The following is a 22,994-nucleotide window of genomic DNA, read 5'->3' on the forward strand; positions in this document are numbered from 1 at the left end:
ACTTCAGGGTTCGTGGGATTAGTCGAGGTACGCGCAAGCTGGCTCGAACGCCTACGTTAATTAAAAAAATATATAAAATGCGGCACATGTGAATGAAATAATGGGTTTTTAAATGGTTTAATATATATTAATAATGCTAAAACTTTACTGATAAATTTATAATTTGTTATAATTTTTATGTTTGGAATAAAAAATATTAATTTAATTTAATTTTACATGTGATTAAATTCAATTGATAATTCCTTACCATTCATATGTTTGGAATAAAATATTAAATCACACAATTAAATTCAATTATGCTGTTTGGAACACCTATATATGAAATTTAATTAAATTATTCATTTTGATTATTTTATCCTTAATTCAGAATTGCAGTGTACATCTTCTGTGAATAATTTGTTTATAAACAAAATATTACGCCGAGCACCCTCATAGTGGCCTTCAACATAGAGTTTTTTTCAAGCCACGTCCTTAGCTTATCTTGAACATGACTAAAAAAGTATTTGTTTATATTTTGTATTTCTGTTATTATATTATTAAATAAAAATTATTTTTAAAAAATCAAAGTATTTAGAACTTAATAGAATCAATGGTCTGAATTACAAATTTAATAAATTAAGCCACAAAATCTAAATCAATATAATAAATCACCGTTTCAATATTAAAACATTTTAAATTTTTTCTAAAATAAAAAATTCAAAAGGGGCCATTTATGATGAGACCGAGGGAACCAGTGATTTCCTGCCTTAGGTCAGGATGTTTTAGCAATTTCCTTGTTTTTTTTTAAAAAAATATATCTATACATTAATTAATCCTTTTATTTTAATAATTGTGACATCTTGTTTGGAGCAAGCTAACCTAATTGAGAGAGAGAGAGAGAGAAGCTTGGACTTTGGTAAAAGTGAATTTAATGTTTGCTAGAATAATCGAATCCAGAAGCATATAATCATAACGCATTGCTTAAAAACTAGATTAATTTTAGTGCAAGAACACATCATGAAATTAAATTCATAAATTTCAGCATACATTATCTCATTAATTATGACCATGTATTTTATTTTTTGTTTTTTTTATTTAATTTTCATGCGACTTATATCAAATATTATCATGTTAATTTAATTGCTTCGAGAACAGACCCAGACCCTCAAAAGACAAAGAAATTAGAGAATATTAAAAATAATTTTATAAAAATTAAAAAAAAATAAAAAAACTATTACTAAACTCACAAACATTTAAAAAAAGAAATTGCATTGTAAAGAAAATCACGTGGAATTAATTGCGCCCGCCCACGCCACGCCGCCCCGCCACACCCCCCCCACCCCCCCGTGTCAGCACGCGGCACTGTTCTCCTCGAATGATATTTTCTATCAACATCGGTCAAGCATGTACGTCTACATCCTTTGCGGCACACGTGCTTTATATCACAAATGGAACCCATCTAGTTTTCTTTCTTCAATATTAATTTCTATTTTATTTTGTGGTGTTTAAAAAAATACTAAAAATCATTTTAGTAATTTCAATTCTAGAATAAGAATGCATTTTTTGAGCTGAAATTATCTTTTTATTTATTTGATAAATTCATGAATGTTTTATCAATAGTAAAGACATTAAAATGAGAATTCCTAAGAATTCAAATTATTTAAATTTAGAAGAAAAGGATGTATTTGATTTTAAGCTAAAAATTTATTTTTTTCATTCATTTATCAAAATTTATTTTAATGAAAAATATTGTTTTATTAAAAATCTAGTTTTTTATATAAAAACTTATACTGATAGGTGAATCAATTTTTAACAAAGAAATACTAAAACAAAATCTTGATTTTTTTTTGTGACCGCAATAAAAATAAAAGAATAATTAATTCAAGAAAATAATAAAAATTAACAATAAAAAATAAAAAATATATTTTATTCTCATTGAATATTCATGCATATTTTCTTAAAATATTATACATATTAGTTCCATATATAATTATGAATTCTTTGCATTTATAACCATAAAAATCTCAAATCTTATTTAGAAAATACTAGATCATTGGTTTGCCCTATATTGTTGGTTGAATCAATTTTTTTTAATATAAAAAAAATATTCAGACATTACTAACTTGTTTTCTAGTATAAAAAAAAATTAATTGTGTAGAGGTTGACCTGATATGACTCTTGTCACTTTGACAAGTCAAAAAACAACCAGAACGACAAATAAAAATATTATTTAATTTGAAAAAAAATCATGCACATTTTTCTTAAAAACAACTTCGTGATGATAATATATTAGATTGACCCGGGCCAACCTGTGCTAACATGCTAAAGTCACGATCTAAGTCATGAGACTATGATAACCACATGAAAGTAAATCAAAACAAATTATGAAGTTCAATTCATATTCAACTTAATGTTGAATGATGAGATTAAAAAAAATATTCAATTAAAAATAGGACCCAAAAAAGACTCCATTTAACCCCGGTTAACTCATTAACCCGCAACTCGAATCATAAGACCGAGGTAACTTTATAGAAAATAAACTAAAACAAACTATGAAACTTAATTCGCAATCAATATAATGTTGAAAGATGAAATTAAAAAAATAAAAAAAAAAAACAAAAAAAACTTGAGTCAACCAACCAAATATGCAAGGCCAAGCCCCCGAGTTGACCTTTCTCTCTCTCTCTCTCTTTTTTTTTAATAGAGAGATGACATGTTGCCCACTCATTCTTGTCATTGAATTGAAAGTGCATGGAAAGTTGGGGTTCGATGTTTTAAACTTCAAAACTCATTCTTCAATCATATGTTTTCACACGAGGAACACACTAACAACCTTAATAAACCCATTTCAAATCTCAAGATACCCTTAAAGCAATCAAAAAAATAAAAGATTAAATCAAATAAGACTAATATCCTATTTATTTTTCAATGAGATGAAGTTCAAAAACATCTCATCAGCACTGCTCTTATCAAGAAGAACACAATAACACCAAGATTGATTTTTATTTATTTAGAATCACTTATTTTTATCATTCATGTATTTTTTTTTAAATAAATAAATTGCAAAAGTTGTCGTGTTTATTTATTTTTATTTTTTAAAATCACTTGTTTTTATCATGCTTGTATTTTTTAAAACTATCATATCATATGCAGTCAAAATTAATAAAAATTTTATTTATTTATTTATTACTAAAAAATTGTTTAGGGACTCGAATTATTAAAATAAAATAAAATATTAAAGTTTAAGATCTAAGTTATGATTGATCCAAAGTTAAGAATAATTTTAGATAATTTAATTGCTGACACCTACGTACATTTCATTTGGAGGAAACGACTAAAGACTAGGATGAAGGTTAATTTTCTCCATTTTCTAGTTTCAAGGATATATGGTATTTGTTTTTTTTTTATTTTTATTTTCTTTCCCAATAGTATCACAAAAGGAAAATTAATTACAGTTAAATAAGAGATTTACCAATTTTTGATTAAAATTAAACATGCAAAACACCGCTAAGCCTTCAATTAAAACCTGTTTAATATTATGATAATGATTATTTTTTAAAGTGTTTTTCGTTTAAAAATATATCAAAATAATTTTTTATAAAAAAAATTGACATCAATATATAAAAACGATATAAAAACAATAAAAAAATTAACTTTAAATTAAAAAAATTAAAAATAAAAACGAATCTTTTTAAAAGATAGAAACATCTTCAACCATCTATTAGTAAAATGAGCCCTTATAACTATGGGCTAATTGAAACTGAGCTTATGGAAGTTTCTTCTTCGGATTCAAGCTTAAGACGCCGAGTTTTTTATTTTCTTTTTCAAGCCAATAGTATCACAAAAAAAAAATTAATTACAGTTAAATAAAATATTTACCAATTTTCAAATAATTGAACATGCAAAACATCGCTAAGCCTTTAATTACAGTCTGTTTGGTATTGTATAAATAATTATTTTTCAAAGCACTTAACCTATAATCTGACTTAATGGTAAATACTTATGCAACCGACCGATAATTTACTGTGATTTGTGCAACCATCCTATAATGATTCATTAGAATCTTTCAAAAGATTAAAAAAAAAAAAACTAGTCGCGTTCGTGGAAGTTGAGTTGTGTTGAGATTTAGGGGGGGTGGTTGTTTGTTGTAGAAAAAAATGGACAAGGAAGAAGTAGAAATGAGGGGAGGGGGAGGAGAGTCGAGTGCTAGGTCATAAATTAAATATTATCGACATAATTATTCTAATGGTAACTCTGTCGGTAGAAATATCATGTCATCATATGATTTTCCTTCTTGAGTCCTTTGTAATAACCTCCGTAATGTCGTTGGTATATATCGATGAAAGTTTTTCGTTAAGATATTCATGGATGAATTTTACCATCGAAATAATTTTGTCAGTAACGTCGTATGTAGAACTTACACGTCATCGTATTGCTTGTCTTTTTTTTATTTCTTCTTTTCCCACTGTGATTCTCTCGGTATATACCATAAGAATATTTCTATCTGTATTTATCGATGGATTCAACGATAAAAAAAAATTCGGTCAGTAAATATTATTGCAATATACTACTGACATAAAAATTTCTTCGGTATTTTTATTTGTGTTTATCAATTATCTAGTAGTGACAATCTTCTCATTTGTTTTGGAAGCAAATGTTTTGACCTGTCATTACTTCCACAATGTGTTGGAGCATGAGATAGGAAATGATGTAGAGCTTTGGCAAATCATGAACTACGCAAGAAAATTAATTTTTCGTGTCCCATTGTTTCTCTTTTCTTCTATAGAGTTTTATGGTCTAAAATTGAAATGGCTGGACTTGGTAGCATCCCGATTCCATCAGCTGCTACAGTCAGCCATTGCCCACTCTCTCCCCATGTTTTTTTCTTCAGTATTTTTTATGCTTGGTTAAATGTAAATTAATACATACATCTCGACACCCTTGTGACATGGTGGAAGGTATTTTTCTAACTTTCTTCCCTGAAACATCTCCTCTTTGGATTTTTTACTGTCTCTGTTTGTTTCTTATTTCTAAACCCAGATAATAGATAGACATACCCGGACTTTCCCTGTATGAAAATCAGGACGCATGGCACTTTTATCACCATCGATCTCATATACTCCCGAGCTATCAAAGACCTCAATAGTCAACACGGTGCATGTGATGTGTCGTCAACTTTCCACGTGTACTACTGCTCATTCATTTTTAATTTAAAAATAAAAAATTCCTTCAGCATATGTACTGAGGATCCAATATTTCAATAAACATCCTGGTTAATTCAACACTCAATATGATATTTGCATCGTTAGCATCCAAGATGAACAAACCAACACCAATTAGGGAAAGAAATATTTATTAATGATCATTAATTTGCATACAGAAGGATTCATTATATCAACTCTCCTTGCCAGTACAGTACTCTCTATTGCCCACTTGTGCTCGTGATTTCCACTTCCATCATCGACATGATATATATCCTGAAATTTATATGTAAGCGAAAGAGAAAAAACATGGTCAGTCTAAATCCAGAGAGATCACAAGATTGTCAGAAATTAAGAGAAAGAAATAATTATAAAACAAAACTCAAATATAGTCTATATTGATAGGAGGTACAAGAAGGAAGGGAGAGTAGTATTTCTATGAAAGAAACATATCTTTTTCTGTATATTCTACAGTTTCTCTATAAAGAAAAATATTAATGTCGTAAAAACATAACCATTTAACATGATACAACCACAAATCGCAAGATTTGAAAGAAGAGAATTATCAAAAAGTAAAAACAAAAAAAAAATTGCATTCTTTTCCTTAAAAAACGTACCGCGAGTGGACAATATTATGCATGAAACATGAATCACTTGGGAGGTTTGCAGTGGCCCGATCCAGGCAGGAAACTGCAAGGATTAGGTCCTGATGGCTGAACGGGACTATTACTTTGTGAAGAATACATGCTGCTTGCTCGGAATTTTGGTTGCTTGGAGGTTGCAATCACAAGAGTAACACCGGCAGCAAGTATCAGAAACAAAACTATGGTGTATTTTGACACAAGAAAGAGAGGTCTCTTGAAGATACTCATCATGGTTCTGATTAGCTTTCAGTTCACAAGGATATGAAAAATATTGAGAGAGCAATGCCCACGCAGCAGAGCCGTCCGTGAGGCTCATTTAGTAGGCACCGAAAGAACTCAAAGGACGGTGGATTGTGACAAAAGAAAGAGAGGTCCCTTGATGAAGTTAGGAATCATGGTTCCGACTAGATTTCAGAGAAGGATATGAAATATCTTGAAACTTGAAAAAAAGAAAGAACGAAAATCCACAGGTGACGTGAGAGCAAGTATAAAATGCGGCGCCGGAAATGATTTTTCTTGTGTAAGAGACCCTTGGTAGGTAGGTAGTTGAATTCTTCGACAGAAAACCTGTGGCTGTCATTCATGGACACGGGGGGCCCTGTAAAAAAACACAGAACTTGTCTGTGGCTTTGATTTTTCTGTGAAAAAAATGTCTCTCTAGGCTAGCATCTTACAGTCATGTCTAACATAATCAGTGAATTAAAAGGTGTTGGGCGTGAGATGACTGATGAACAACAAGTCCAAGCAGTTATTCGTTCTTTGCCAAGCAATTGGAAACCCATGTATGTTAACCTTACCCACAATGACAACATTAAGACATTTGATGATGTTGCTCGTCATGTTGAGCTTGAAGAAGATCGACTTTACGCTAAGAAGCCTATAAACGAGGCTTTTATATTTGAAACTAAGATGCGTGGAACATATGACTCTAAATATAAAAAAGGGTAAAGCTAAGGGTCCCAAATATAGCGAGAGAGGGATAAAAGCAAGTAGTAGTGGACATAAGCGCAAGCGTGGGAAACACAACGGTAAGAAAAACAAGAATATGAATTGTTTTAATTGTGGTAAACCTGGTCACTTTGCTTGTGATTACACTAAGCCAAAGGTAATGTTTAACTGCAATCATCCTTCTAACTTATACTTTAGTAGTTGTTTAATGCTTGCTGAATTTGTTCCTTTCTAGATTGTGACTCAAGAGCAACTGACCACATAGCAAGGGATTGAACAACCTTTATGAAATTTTGTTGAATTCCAAAGGGAAGTAGATACATATACATGAGAAATAAAGCTTCTGTTGCTGTGCTTGGAATCGGTACCTGCAAACTGGATTTGCAGGGCAGTCACACACTTTATCGTTATAATATACTCTACGCTCTAGAAGTTCGATAAAATCTTGTGTTGTTCTTGCTTTACTCCAATCGGGCTTTAATATTGCGTTTGTTGGTAGTTGTGTAAAAATATATCTGGATAATATTTTTTATGGTTTTGGTTTTGTATTAAATAGTTTTATGGTGTTAGACACCATTAATGTATCTATTAATTATTATGCTTCAATTTATGTTGTTCAAAATTCGAGCACTATTAATGATAGTAATATCATAACTTGGCAAGCTAAATTAGGACACATTGGGCAAGCTCGATTACATAGATTAGCAAAAGATGGTATTTTAAAATCATTTACCAAAAAGGAATTGCTCGTTTGTGAGCATTGCCTTACTGGAAAAGCAACTAGATTACCATTTGGTAAAGCTAAAAGAGCTAGTAGTCCATTACAACTTATTCATTAAGACATTTGTGGCCCAATTAATGTGAGGCCAAGACATGAAGGAAATTATTTCATCACATTTATAGATGATTTTACTCGGTTTGGTCATGTTTATTTGATTTCAAATAAGTCTGAAGCATTGGATTGCTTCATTCAATACACCAATCTGGTGGAGAATAAACTATGCATCAAGATCAAAGCTTTAAGAATTAATCAAGGACGTGAATACCTATTTGAATAATTTAAAATTTTTTTTGATGAAATGATATAACGAGACAACTAATTATTCCTTATACTCCACAACAAAATGGTGTAGCAGAAAGGAGGAATAAAACCTTATTTGACATGGTTAGGTCAATGATGACGCAAGTTAACTTACCAATTTCCTTTTGGGGAGATGCATTGTTAACTGCTGCTTACATACTTAATCGTGTGCCCTCTAAATATGTCTCATCCACCCCATATGAACTATGGAATAACATCAAACCTAATCTAGGTTATTTCCATCCATGGAGGTGTGCATCTTATATTCACAATACTTCTAATGAATATGGGAAACTTGGTCCTAGGGGGAAGAAATGTATCTTTATAAGATATTCTGAACATTCCAAAGGATTTGTATTTACTGGTGAAAAGGCTAATGAAAAAGTGACGGAGATTGAATCGCATGATGTTATATTCTTAGAAAAGGTTTTTCCAATGATAGGTGAGGTTGAAAAAGATTTTCAATTATATAAAATAAAAAATCTAGATTATGGAGCTACAAGCCATTTAGTAGAGGACTTAGAAGAAACTTTTAATCCTTCTAGAAATAGTGGGAGTGATCTTGTGTTTATTCCTACTTTCATGAAGCAAGATCATGAGCAATCTCAACCTTGAAGAAGCATTCATGAACCAATTCCTCGTCATCAATTTGAGATTGAGGGGGAAGCGTTTATGATTGCTCTATAAGATGCTGAAGAGCCTAAAACATTTTGTCATGATCTATCTAGTTTTAAAGCAAGAGAATGGATTAAAGTTATAGAAGAAGAAATGGAGTCGATAAAAACTAATCAAGTCTGGGATATAACCCATATGATGGATGGACCTGATCAAAGTTTTTAGAGGAGGTACTAAAAGAAGTAACCGATTCCTCTAATTATATATAAAGGGACATAACCCATATGAAAAGGTTTAGTTTTTCATTTGTTGAATAATAGTTCTCTCTTCTCCCATCTTGGACTCTCTGTATTACTTTGACAAGATTTATAAACACGTTCGTACTGTGGAATATCACTTTGGTTCTAGTAATTGAAGTGGTGCTGGAGTAATCGATTCGGGGATAAAAAAACGAATTCTCACTAGTAAGTTTTCCTTTCAATTCTATAAGTTGCTTTCTGTAATTGTCTACGGACTGTGGAGATGAAATTAGTGACAATTATGCAAGTAATGTCAATCTCAATTCTAAAGTTTCAAACTACCAAGAAATAGTGTCCATGAACTTTATTGGATGGATTCCTGGCCATCCCTGACAAGTTTAGGAAGCCCTACATATCATTAAAGGTGGGTTGATATTCTTCATCAGGCATTGTAATCCTTATATATATCAAAAGAATCTCCCTTAGTTTTAATCATTGTATAGAGAAGAACTGTATTTGATAGTCATGTACATTAACAAACATGTCTTGTTTTCTTTACTGGTGATAACAAGTATTCTTGGACCACCGCAGAAGTTGCTGGTGTAATTTACAGTGATGATCAAACTAATGCTCTTTTCTATATTCTAGAGAAACCAATGTCCATTGGTCCAAAAAAGTAATGCATTAACAAAGGAGAATATCTTTAATGATGTTGGGACATGATAGCAAGCAATATGGAATAGTGTTTAGGAATCAGGATAGAATTGGGATAACTGTCTTGAGGAGATATTTATCTAATATAGTTTGCCCGTTTTAGTAAGGGCACATGATGTGCCAATATGATTTTGCAGTTCTTGTTGAATTCATTAGGGTTCTTATATCTCAAAGATGATTTTTGTTCTCTTAGTATATCACAAAAGGTTGAAGGGTGCTAGTCCATCTAGCTAAAAAAAGCATACAAAATGAAAAGAAGGGCTCTCAATGGATGCATTGCTAGATAAAGTGCAATGCCTTGGTTATCACTGATTATAAATCACCCCATTCTGCACTTTGTCACAATTCTATTGCATTTTGCAGTCTTTGCAATATAACCTTGTAAGAATCCTTGAATTTGAATGTTTAGCAAGAATTTGAGTGATAATTACATTTCTCTCTGTTTTTTTTTTTAGGTTTTGTACTTGGCATTGGGAAAAAACTAAAACTTCAATCTAGATGATCTTGATGTTGTGGGAAATTGTTATTCACACTTTCAAAGTTATCTTGGAAGGAGGAAATGGAGTTTGTCTCCATATTATTGCTTCTGTTGACTTGATATAATCCATTGCTAAATTTCAAGTTCATAATGTAGTGATGTAGAGAATGACAACCTTATACAAACACTATCAGATTTAATAGTTTACTGACAAAATGTTTTGTCGGTATTTACACTAACATTCCATTTGTGATTATTTTATTGACGGAATTATGGATGAAAAATATTTTTTCTGTCGGTATTTATACTAACATTCCATCTATGATTATTTTATCGATAAAATCACGGGCTGAGAATGTTTGTCAGAAAAACAATCATCGGTAAATTCTAGTTTGTTGGTAAATTGAATAAATTTACCGCTGGCTTTACAAAAGGACCATGCGTGCCAGAAAATAATTACCCGCTTCAGTTCGTCGGTAATGCCCTAGTACTATTTAGCATATCGGCGACAAGAGAATCATATGTAATTCCATCAGTGAGTTGTAGTGGCATTTACAATAATTCTTCTTCAACTCTCTAGAATATACCGACGGATTGATTTTGTCACTGACTTAACAGTAGCATTGATATTTTTTGTAATTCTTTTCCATCTCTCTGGAATATACTAACGGAATAAGTCCGTTTGTAACCCCGTCAGTAATAATTTAAAAATATATTTTTTAAAAAAATATTTATCAAACAGAAATAGAAAATAATTAAAAAAATAAATTAATATAAAATTAAAATATTTAAAAATCAATTATCTTAATATAAAAATCAAATATTTATTACAAATTTATACGTTCAAATACAATGAAACTAGAATAGAAGCTGCGCTAGAGGAGAAGGAGGAGGCTGGTCGTTCCTAGGACCGTGGGGCCAATAATGGGGTGCACATGTACCACTCATCTATGATCTTATATCCATTACCATTCAGTGGAGTTCTTCATAATCCGTAAAGAGTTGTTCATATTTTTCAATGAGATGATTCGTACATTATTATACTATTTGATATAACAAGGTTATGAACTTTGGAGATTGAGTGCTCAAGATTAATTGCGAGCATCCAATAATTGAAACACTACAAGTCTTCTACAAGTTCTTAGTCGTAGTGTTAAAGAGTCCATACATCCAATTTCTATCGGGTCCACCGGATACATCCTACCTCCAAACACAAATCTGGATCAATATCCGGGTGGGTCGAAGGATTATCCTCATATCTCTCATTCAACCAGCTATTATATGTCTCCTGAAAATGAAAAATAAATTCATCAAATTCAAGTAAATAATAACTTAAGAAAAAAATGGTTGAAAACCAATATATCATAAAGTGTTGAGCTTGGCTATCCACGAATTGGTGCACCCCTTTTTTACGGTCATCACTTCGCCCGTGCATTTTCACAAAAAGCTTCCCCAGGCTTGGCTCATATCCAAGAGTTGTAATCTGTAAGATAAAAATGTTGTCAGTCTTTGGTGACATGAATAACCTTTGCAGTCTAGGTATGATTGGGAAGTATCTAATTTTTTTTATGTTTGACAAGAGTCCTTCCCCTGCTAGTTCTAGGTTTATAACGAGAATGCCCACACGTCCTGCACTTGGTCAGCTTTACATTTTCAAGGCAGTATTGCATGCAGAAGTTTGGACACATGTCAATTTTCTGGTATTCTAGACCAAGGGGTTTCATCATAGACTTAGCAGCCTATAATTTCTCTTTCAGCATGTTCCCTTCAGATAAAATGTTTCTCATTCATTCGAAAATTCTCACATGACCGGCCTCACTCAACCTATTATATGACTTAATGATAAATACTTATGCAACAACCGATAATTTACTGTGATTTATGCAACCATCCTATAATGATTCATTAGAATCTTTCAAAAGATATATAAAAAAAAAACCTAGTCACGTTCATGGAAGTTGAGCTGTGTTGAGATTGAGGGGGGGGGAGGGGTGGTTGTTTGTTGCAGAAAAAAATGGACAAGGAAGAAGTAGAAATGGGGGAGGGGGGAGGAGAGTCGAGCGCCAGGTCATAAATTAAATATTACCGACATAATTATTCTAATGGTAACTCTGTTGGTAGAAATATCATGTCATCGTATGATTTTCCTTCTTGAGTCCTTTGTAATAACTTCCGTAATGTCGTTGGTATATATCGACGAAAGTTTTTCGTTAAGATATTCATGGATGAATTTTACCATCGAAATAATTTTGTCGGTAACGTCGTATGTACAACTTACACGTCATCGTATTGTTTGCCTTTTTTTATTTTATTTTTTCCTACTGCGATTCCCTCGGTATATACCATGAGAATATTTATGTCCGTGTTTACCGATGGATAAAAAATTCGGTCAGTAAATATTATTGCAATATACTACTGACATAAAAATTTCTTCGGTATTTTTATTTGTGTTTATCAATTATCTAGTAGTGACAATCTTCTCATTTGTTTTGGAAGCAAATGTTTTGACCTGTCATTACTTCCACAATGTGTTGGAGCATGAGATAGGAAATGATGTAGAGCTTTGGCAAATCATGAACTACGCAAGAAAATTAATTTTTCGTGTCCCATTGTTTCTCTTTTCTTCTATAGAGTTTTATGGTCTAAAATTGAAATGGCTGGACTTGGTAGCATACCGATTCCATCAGCTGCTACAGTCAGCCATTGCCCACTCTCTCCCCATGTTTTTTTCTTCAGTATTTTTTATGCTTGGTTAAATGTAAATTAATACATACATCTCGACACCCTTGTGACATGGTGGAAGGTATTTTTCTAACTTTCTTCCCTGAAACATCTCCTCTTTGGATTTTTTACTGTCTCTGTTTGTTTCTTATTTCTAAACCCAGATAATAGATAGACATACCCGGACTTTCCCTGTATGAAAATCAGGACGCATGGCACTTTTATCACCATCGATCTCATATACTCCCGAGCTATCAAAGACCTCAATAGTCAACACGGTGCATGTGATGTGTCGTCAACTTTCCACGTGTACTACTGCTCATTCATTTTTAATTTAAAAATAAAAAATTCCTTCAGCATATGTACTGAGGATCCAATATTTCAATAAACATCCTGGTTAATTCAACACTCAATATGATATTTGCATCGTTAGCATCCAAGATGAACAAACCAACACCAATTAGGGAAAGAAATATTTATTAATGATCATTAATTTGCATACAGAAGGATTCATTATATCAACTCTCCTTGCCAGTACAGTACTCTCTATTGCCCACTTGTGCTCGTGATTTCCACTTCCATCATCGACATGATATATATCCTGAAATTTATATGTAAGCGAAAGAGAAAAAACATGGTCAGTCTAAATCCAGAGAGATCACAAGATTGTCAGAAATTAAGAGAAAGAAATAATTATAAAACAAAACTCAAATATAGTCTATATTGATAGGAGGTACAAGAAGGAAGGGAGAGTAGTATTTCTATGAAAGAAACATATCTTTTTCTGTATATTCTACAGTTTCTCTATAAAGAAAAATATTAATGTCGTAAAAACATAACCATTTAACATGATACAACCACAAATCGCAAGATTTGAAAGAAGAGAATTATCAAAAAGTAAAAACAAAAAAAAAATTGCATTCTTTTCCTTAAAAAACGTACCGCGAGTGGACAATATTATGCATGAAACATGAATCACTTGGGAGGTTTGCAGTGGCCCGATCCAGGCAGGAAACTGCAAGGATTAGGTCCTGATGGCTGAACGGGACTATTACTTTGTGAAGAATACATGCTGCTTGCTCGGAATTTTGGTTGCTTGGAGGTTGCAATCACAAGAGTAACACCGGCAGCAAGTATCAGAAACAAAACTATGGTGTATTTTGACACAAGAAAGAGAGGTCTCTTGAAGATACTCATCATGGTTCTGATTAGCTTTCAGTTCACAAGGATATGAAAAATATTGAGAGAGCAATGCCCACGCAGCAGAGCCGTCCGTGAGGCTCATTTAGTAGGCACCGAAAGAACTCAAAGGACGGTGGATTGTGACAAAAGAAAGAGAGGTCCCTTGATGAAGTTAGGAATCATGGTTCCGACGAGATTTCAGAGAAGGATATGAAATATCTTGAAACTTGAAAAAAAGAAAGAACGAAAATCCACAGGTGACGTGAGAGCAAGTATAAAATGCGGCGCCGGAAATGATTTTTCTTGTGTAAGAGACCCTTGGTAGGTAGGTAGTTGAATTCTTCGACAGAAAACCTGTGGCTGTCATTCATGGACACGGGGGGGCCCTGTAAAAAAACACAGAACTTGTCTGTGGCTTTGATTTTTCTGTGAAAAAAATGTCTCTCTAGGCTAGCATCTTACAGTCATGTCTAACATAATCAGTGAATTAAAGGGTGTTGGGCGTGAGATGACTGATGAACAACAAGTCCAAGCAGTTATTCGTTCTTTGCCAAGCAATTGGAAACCCATGTATGTTAACCTTACCCACAATGACAACATTAAGACATTTGATGATGTTGCTCGTCATGTTGAGCTTGAAGAAGATCGACTTTACGCTAAGAAGCCTATAAACGAGGCTTTTATATTTGAAACTAAGATGCGTGGAACATATGACTCTAAATATAAAAAAGGGTAAAGCTAAGGGTCCCAAATATGGCGAGAGAGGGATAAAAGCAAGTAGTAGTGGACATAAGCGCAAGCGTGGGAAACACAACGGTAAGAAAAACAAGAATATGAATTGTTTTAATTGTGGTAAACCTGGTCACTTTGCTTGTGATTACACTAAGCCAAAGGTAATGTTTAACTGCAATCATCCTTCTAACTTATACTTTAGTAGTTGTTTAATGCTTGCTGAATTTGTTCCTTTCTAGATTGTGACTCAAGAGCAACTGACCACATAGCAAGGGATTGAACAACCTTTATGAAATTTTGTTGAATTCCAAAGGGAAGTAGATACATATACATGAGAAATAAAGCTTCTGTTGCTGTGCTTGGAATCGGTACCTGCAAACTGGATTTGCAGGGCAGTCACACACTTTATCGTTATAATATACTCTACGCTCTAGAAGTTCGATAAAATCTTGTGTTGTTCTTGCTTTACTCCAATCGGGCTTTAATATTGCGTTTGTTGGTAGTTGTGTAAAAATATATCTGGATAATATTTTTTATGGTTTTGGTTTTGTATTAAATAGTTTTATGGTGTTAGACACCATTAATGTATCTATTAATTATTATGCTTCAATTTATGTTGTTCAAAATTCGAGCACTATTAATGATAGTAATATCATAACTTGGCAAGCTAAATTAGGACACATTGGGCAAGCTCGATTACATAGATTAGCAAAAGATGGTATTTTAAAATCATTTACCAAAAAGGAATTGCTCGTTTGTGAGCATTGCCTTACTGGAAAAGCAACTAGATTACCATTTGGTAAAGCTAAAAGAGCTAGTAGTCCATTACAACTTATTCATTAAGACATTTGTGGCCCAATTAATGTGAGGCCAAGACATGAAGGAAATTATTTCATCACATTTATAGATGATTTTACTCGGTTTGGTCATGTTTATTTGATTTCAAATAAGTCTGAAGCATTGGATTGCTTCATTCAATACACCAATCTGGTGGAGAATAAACTATGCATCAAGATCAAAGCTTTAAGAATTAATCAAGGACGTGAATACCTATTTGAATAATTTAAAATTTTTTTTGATGAAATGATATAACGAGACAACTAATTATTCCTTATACTCCACAACAAAATGGTGTAGCAGAAAGGAGGAATAAAACCTTATTTGACATGGTTAGGTCAATGATGACGCAAGTTAACTTACCAATTTCCTTTTGGGGAGATGCATTGTTAACTGCTGCTTACATACTTAATCGTGTGCCCTCTAAATATGTCTCATCCACCCCATATGAACTATGGAATAACATCAAACCTAATCTAGGTTATTTCCATCCATGGAGGTGTGCATCTTATATTCACAATACTTCTAATGAATATGGGAAACTTGGTCCTAGGGGGAAGAAATGTATCTTTATAAGATATTCTGAACATTCCAAAGGATTTGTATTTACTGGTGAAAAGGCTAATGAAAAAGTGACGGAGATTGAATCGCATGATGTTATATTCTTAGAAAAGGTTTTTCCAATGATAGGTGAGGTTGAAAAAGATTTTCAATTATATAAAATAAAAAATCTAGATTATGGAGCTACAAGCCATTTAGTAGAGGACTTAGAAGAAACTTTTAATCCTTCTAGAAATAGTGGGAGTGATCTTGTGTTTATTCCTACTTTCATGAAGCAAGATCATGAGCAATCTCAACCTTGAAGAAGCATTCATGAACCAATTCCTCGTCATCAATTTGAGATTGAGGGGGAAGCGTTTATGATTGCTCTATAAGATGCTGAAGAGCCTAAAACATTTTGTCATGATCTATCTAGTTTTAAAGCAAGAGAATGGATTAAAGTTATAGAAGAAGAAATGGAGTCGATAAAAACTAATCAAGTCTGGGATATAACCCATATGATGGATGGACCTGATCAAAGTTTTTAGAGGAGGTACTAAAAGAAGTAACCGATTCCTCTAATTATATATAAAGGGACATAACCCATATGAAAAGGTTTAGTTTTTCATTTGTTGAATAATAGTTCTCTCTTCTCCCATCTTGGACTCTCTGTATTACTTTGACAAGATTTATAAACACGTTCGTACTGTGGAATATCACTTTGGTTCTAGTAATTGAAGTGGTGCTGGAGTAATCGATTCGGGGATAAAAAAACGAATTCTCACTAGTAAGTTTTCCTTTCAATTCTATAAGTTGCTTTCTGTAATTGTCTACGGACTGTGGAGATGAAATTAGTGACAATTATGCAAGTAATGTCAATCTCAATTCTAAAGTTTCAAACTACCAAGAAATAGTGTCCATGAACTTTATTGGATGGATTCCTGGCCATCCCTGACAAGTTTAGGAAGCCCTACATATCATTAAAGGTGGGTTGATATTCTTCATCAGGCATTGTAATCCTTATATATATCAAAAGAATCTCCCTTAGTTTTAATCATTGTATAGAGAAGAACTGTATTTGATAGTCATGTACATTAACAAACATGTCTTGTTTTCTTTACTGGTGATAACAAGTATTCTTGGACCACCGCAGAAGTTGCTGGTGTAATTTACAGTGATGATCAAACTAATGCTCTTTTCTATATTCTAGAGAAACCAATGTCCATTGGTCCAAAAAAGTAATGCATTAACAAAGGAGAATATCTTTAATGATGTTGGGACATGATAGCAAGCAATATGGAATAGTGTTTAGGAATCAGGATAGAATTGGGATAACTGTCTTGAGGAGATATTTATCTAATATAGTTTGCCCGTTTTAGTAAGGGCACATGATGTGCCAATATGATTTTGCAGTTCTTGTTGAATTCATTAGGGTTCTTATATCTCAAAGATGATTTTTGTTCTCTTAGTATATCACAAAAGGTTGAAGGGTGCTAGTCCATCTAGCTAAAAAAAGCATACAAAATGAAAAGAAGGGCTCTCAATGGATGCATTGCTAGATAAAGTGCAATGCCTTGGTTATCACTGATTATAAATCACCCCATTCTGCACTTTGTCACAATTCTATTGCATTTTGCAGTCTTTGCAATATAACCTTGTAAGAATCCTTGAATTTGAATGTTTAGCAAGAATTTGAGTGATAATTACATTTCTCTCTGTTTTTTTTTTTAGGTTTTGTACTTGGCATTGGGAAAAAACTAAAACTTCAATCTAGATGATCTTGATGTTGTGGGAAATTGTTATTCACACTTTCAAAGTTATCTTGGAAGGAGGAAATGGAGTTTGTCTCCATATTATTGCTTCTGTTGACTTGATATAATCCATTGCTAAATTTCAAGTTCATAATGTAGTGATGTAGAGAATGACAACCTTATACAAACACTATCAGATTTAATAGTTTACTGACAAAATGTTTTGTCGGTATTTACACTAACATTCCATTTGTGATTATTTTATTGACGGAATTATGGATGAAAAATATTTTTTCTGTCGGTATTTATACTAACATTCCATCTATGATTATTTTATCGATAAAATCACGGGCTGAGAATGTTTGTCAGAAAAACAATCATCGGTAAATTCTAGTTTGTTAGTAAATTGAATAAATTTACCGCTGGCTTTACAAAAGGACCATGCGTGCCAGAAAATAATTACCCGCTTCAGTTCGTCGGTAATGCCCTAGTACTATTTAGCATATCGGCGACAAGAGAATCATATGTAATTCCATCAGTGAGTTGTAGTGGCATTTACAATAATTCTTCTTCAACTCTCTAGAATATACCGACGGATTGATTTTGTCACTGACTTAACAGTAGCATTGATATTTTTTGTAATTCTTTTCCATCTCTCTGGAATATACTAACGGAATAAGTCCGTTTGTAACCCCGTCAGTAATAATTTAAAAATATATTTTTTAAAAAAATATTTATCAAACAGAAATAGAAAATAATTAAAAAAATAAATTAATATAAAATTAAAATATTTAAAAATCAATTATCTTAATATAAAAATCAAATATTTATTACAAATTTATACGTTCAAATACAATGAAACTAGAATAGAAGCTGCGCTAGAGGAGAAGGAGGAGGCTGGTCGTTCCTAGGACCGTGGGGCCAATAATGGGGTGCACATGTACCACTCATCTATGATCTTATATCCATTACCATTCAGTGGAGTTCTTCATAATCCGTAAAGAGTTGTTCATATTTTTCAATGAGATGATTCGTACATTATTATACTATTTGATATAACAAGGTTATGAACTTTGGAGATTGAGTGCTCAAGATTAATTGCGAGCATCCAATAATTGAAACACTACAAGTCTTCTACAAGTTCTTAGTCGTAGTGTTAAAGAGTCCATACATCCAATTTCTATCGGGTCCACCGGATACATCCTACCTCCAAACACAAATCTGGATCAATATCCGGGTGGGTCGAAGGATTATCCTCATATCTCTCATTCAACCAGCTATTATATGTCTCCTGAAAATGAAAAATAAATTCATCAAATTCAAGTAAATAATAACTTAAGAAAAAAATGGTTGAAAACCAATATATCATAAAGTGTTGAGCTTGGCTATCCACGAATTGGTGCACCCCTTTTTTACGGTCATCACTTCGCCCGTGCATTTTCACAAAAAGCTTCCCCAGGCTTGGCTCATATCCAAGAGTTGTAATCTGTAAGATAAAAATGTTGTCAGTCTTTGGTGACATGAATAACCTTTGCAGTCTAGGTATGATTGGGAAGTATCTAATTTTTTTTATGTTTGACAAGAGTCCTTCCCCTGCTAGTTCTAGGTTTATAACGAGAATGCCCACACGTCCTGCACTTGGTCAGCTTTACATTTTCAAGGCAGTATTGCATGCAGAAGTTTGGACACATGTCAATTTTCTGGTATTCTAGACCAAGGGGTTTCATCATAGACTTAGCAGCCTATAATTTCTCTTTCAGCATGTTCCCTTCAGATAAAATGTTTCTCATTCATTCGAAAATTCTCACATGACCGGCCTCACTCAACCTATTATATGACTTAATGATAAATACTTATGCAACAACCGATAATTTACTGTGATTTATGCAACCATCCTATAATGATTCATTAGAATCTTTCAAAAGATATATAAAAAAAAACCTAGTCACGTTCATGGAAGTTGAGCTGTGTTGAGATTGAGGGGGGGGGGAGGGGTGGTTGTTTGTTGTAGAAAAAAATGGACAAGGAAGAAGTAGAAATGGGGGAGGGGGGAGGAGAGTCGAGCGCCAGGTCATAAATTAAATATTACCGACATAATTATTCTAATGGTAACTCTGTTGGTAGAAATATCATGTCATCGTATGATTTTCCTTCTTGAGTCCTTTGTAATAACTTCCGTAATGTCGTTGGTATATATCGACGAAAGTTTTTCGTTAAGATATTCATGGATGAATTTTACCATCGAAATAATTTTGTCGGTAACGTCGTATGTACAACTTACACGTCATCGTATTGTTTGCCTTTTTTTATTTTATTTTTTCCTACTGCGATTCCCTCGGTATATACCATGAGAATATTTATGTCCGTGTTTACCGATGGATAAAAAATTCGGTCAGTAAATATTATTGCAATATACTACTGACATAAAAATTTCTTCGGTATTTTTATTTGTGTTTATCAATTATCTAGTAGTGACAATCTTCTCATTTGTTTTGGAAGCAAATGTTTTGACCTGTCATTACTTCCACAATGTGTTGGAGCATGAGATAGGAAATGATGTAGAGCTTTGGCAAATCATGAACTACGCAAGAAAATTAATTTTTCGTGTCCCATTGTTTCTCTTTTCTTCTATAGAGTTTTATGGTCTAAAATTGAAATGGCTGGACTTGGTAGCATACCGATTCCATCAGCTGCTACAGTCAGCCATTGCCCACTCTCTCCCCATGTTTTTTTCTTCAGTATTTTTTATGCTTGGTTAAATGTAAATTAATACATACATCTCGACACCCTTGTGACATGGTGGAAGGTATTTTTCTAACTTTCTTCCCTGAAACATCTCCTCTTTGGATTTTTTACTGTCTCTGTTTGTTTCTTATTTCTAAACCCAGATAATAGATAGACATACCCGGACTTTCCCTGTATGAAAATCAGGACGCATGGCACTTTTATCACCATCGATCTCATATACTCCCGAGCTATCAAAGACCTCAATAGTCAACACGGTGCATGTGATGTGTCGTCAACTTTCCACGTGTACTACTGCTCATTCATTTTTAATTTAAAAATAAAAAATTCCTTCAGCATATGTACTGAGGATCCAATATTTCAATAAACATCCTGGTTAATTCAACACTCAATATGATATTTGCATCGTTAGCATCCAAGATGAACAAACCAACACCAATTAGGGAAAGAAATATTTATTAATGATCATTAATTTGCATACAGAAGGATTCATTATATCAACTCTCCTTGCCAGTACAGTACTCTCTATTGCCCACTTGTGCTCGTGATTTCCACTTCCATCATCGACATGATATATATCCTGAAATTTATATGTAAGCGAAAGAGAAAAAACATGGTCAGTCTAAATCCAGAGAGATCACAAGATTGTCAGAAATTAAGAGAAAGAAATAATTATAAAACAAAACTCAAATATAGTCTATATTGATAGGAGGTACAAGAAGGAAGGGAGAGTAGTATTTCTATGAAAGAAACATATCTTTTTCTGTATATTCTACAGTTTCTCTATAAAGAAAAATATTAATGTCGTAAAAACATAACCATTTAACATGATACAACCACAAATCGCAAGATTTGAAAGAAGAGAATTATCAAAAAGTAAAAACAAAAAAAAAATTGCATTCTTTTCCTTAAAAAACGTACCGCGAGTGGACAATATTATGCATGAAACATGAATCACTTGGGAGGTTTGCAGTGGCCCGATCCAGGCAGGAAACTGCAAGGATTAGGTCCTGATGGCTGAACGGGACTATTACTTTGTGAAGAATACATGCTGCTTGCTCGGAATTTTGGTTGCTTGGAGGTTGCAATCACAGGAGTAACACCGGCCACAAGGATCAGAAACAAAAGTATGGTGGATATTTTTGACACAAGAAAGAGAGGTCTCTTGAAGATACTCATCATGGTTCTGATTAGCTTTCAGAGAAGGATATGAAATATATAGAGAGAGCAATGCCCACGCAGCAGAGCCGTACGTCACTTGAAGAACTCAGGGTTGGTAGATAGTTGTATTCAAGGATATGAAAACCTGTGGATATTTGATTTTCTGAATCTATGTGAATAAGGAACTTTAGGGCTGGCGCTGTCATACATCACATGGGGCCATGGGGGTACGTACCACTACTAAAAAACAAAAGATGATAATCACTGGATTTGAACATGGAGGTACCACTACTAAAAAACAAAAGATGAAGATCATTGGATTTGATGTTGCCATGTTGGTATCAGAATAATTTATATATAATTTTAGCAATATATTAGTAACAGATTATATATATATATATATATATATATATATATATATATATATATTATTTTTTTAATATTAATAACAAATTTAGCAAAGCAAAATCAAATACAAAAAAATAAATTAATATATTAAGAATTAACAATGAATTTGCTGTTGCCAATATAGTTGCGGATAAAAAAGATTAAATTTTGATTTTTATAAAAAAAACAATAAATAATAATTACATGTTAATTATTTATTGATTTATCTATACTTTGAAAACAAAAAAAACCTCACCCAGTCAAAATTCTTTCATTCTAAAGAAACCAAACCAAACCCAAACTCATATGTCTCCTTCAATTCTTTCTACATAAACCAAACGCCTCTTTCTACAGAAACCAAACCCAAATCCATATGCCCCTTTCAATTCCTTCTACAGAAACCTATCTCTGACGTGGCACACGGTTCAGAGACGTAAGGCAGTAGCACTAGAAGAGCACCGTCTTACGAATCCTTCAATAGTTCCTCGAGCAATCGTATTCAATAAAATATTAACTATCTTTTCTTCTCTAGTTAATTATACTAGAAACATGTAAACATGCTCTGTTTATTCCTTTTTCAAACCTACATGCTCTGCTTATCTTTTTTTTTTTTTTTAAGTTTAACGTGGGTGTCCGGGCCAGCTTGCACGCACCTCGACTAATCCCACGAGTTCTGAAGTTAACGACCATGTAAGCCTCCCGTGACCATCATATAAGAATGCTCTGCTTATCCTTGTATTCACCCGTTGTGGTGCGAGTGCCACCTTGCACCACAACGCTGCAGATAATCAAAAAGTTGGTTTCTTCCATGTTCCCAATTGACATCCCTACCAGTGTTTATCATTACTTTTTTAATAATGAAAAAGAAAAAGGAAAACATGGAATTTTTTCCAAGCCCTTATCTTCAACATGACTGAAAGATTATTTGTTTATATTTTATATTTTTGTATTATATTATTAAATAAAAAATATTTTAAAAAAACCAAAGTATTTAAAACTTAGTGTGAAGTTAATGGTTTAAGTTGCGGATTTGACAAGT

The 22,994-nt window shown here is 32.9% G+C and overlaps 1 protein-coding gene and 3 long non-coding RNA genes across 17 annotated transcripts in view; 1 reads left to right on the plus strand and 3 right to left on the minus strand.

The window, feature by feature from the left end:
- Positions 1–22,994, plus strand: part of LOC18110418 (uncharacterized) — a 99,819-nt gene that overhangs the window by 71,933 nt on the left and 4,892 nt on the right. The gene's annotated exons all lie outside the window — the stretch shown is intronic.
- Positions 5,316–6,336, minus strand: LOC127905079 (uncharacterized). Its single transcript, XR_008058741.1, has 2 exons — positions 5,798–6,336; positions 5,316–5,456 (listed from the first exon to the last, which is right to left on the minus strand). It is a non-coding gene; the product is annotated as an uncharacterized LOC127905079 (long non-coding RNA).
- On the minus strand, positions 13,081–14,094 carry LOC18110417 (uncharacterized). Its single transcript, XR_002981084.2, has 2 exons — positions 13,563–14,094; positions 13,081–13,221 (listed from the first exon to the last, which is right to left on the minus strand). It is a non-coding gene; the product is annotated as an uncharacterized LOC18110417 (long non-coding RNA).
- Positions 20,847–21,774, minus strand: LOC127905080 (uncharacterized). Its single transcript, XR_008058742.1, has 2 exons — positions 21,329–21,774; positions 20,847–20,987 (listed from the first exon to the last, which is right to left on the minus strand). It is a non-coding gene; the product is annotated as an uncharacterized LOC127905080 (long non-coding RNA).

The sequence above is a fragment of the Populus trichocarpa genome, chromosome 3 (genome assembly GCF_000002775.5).
Source record: "Populus trichocarpa isolate Nisqually-1 chromosome 3, P.trichocarpa_v4.1, whole genome shotgun sequence".
NCBI lineage: Eukaryota > Viridiplantae > Streptophyta > Magnoliopsida > Malpighiales > Salicaceae > Populus > Populus trichocarpa.